Raw genomic sequence first — 394 nt, forward strand, 5'->3', positions numbered from 1 at the left:
ACACACACACACACACACACACACACACACACACACACACACACACACACACACACTGTTCTGCAGCTGCTGCATAGTTATCAGTCCTGAATGTAGCTTGAGTTCGTGGCTTGATTTTGCAGCTTGGGTTCGTAACTTCTGGCGGCTAACTGGTCAGGATAGCTGGGCACAAGGAAGGGCTGGGTCTCTGTTGGGCATGCACCGATGCCCTTCCATGTTGGCAGCAGAATGTTACCCTCCAAAGTCTTCCATTTCACCCATCCTTTTTGTAGGCTTTAGTTTGAATCCAGAGTCTATAGGTCTTGCTGTGTCACGCTGCCTCTGGGTTTGGTGATTGATCACCCGTCAATTGCAGACGTGACTTTCAGCCTTGGACCTGGCTTTGATCTTCCTT

This window comes from Terrapene carolina, unplaced genomic scaffold (genome assembly GCF_002925995.2).
Source record: "Terrapene carolina triunguis isolate 2854851 unplaced genomic scaffold, T_m_triunguis-2.0 Scaffold85, whole genome shotgun sequence".
Classification (NCBI taxonomy): domain Eukaryota; kingdom Metazoa; phylum Chordata; order Testudines; family Emydidae; genus Terrapene; species Terrapene triunguis.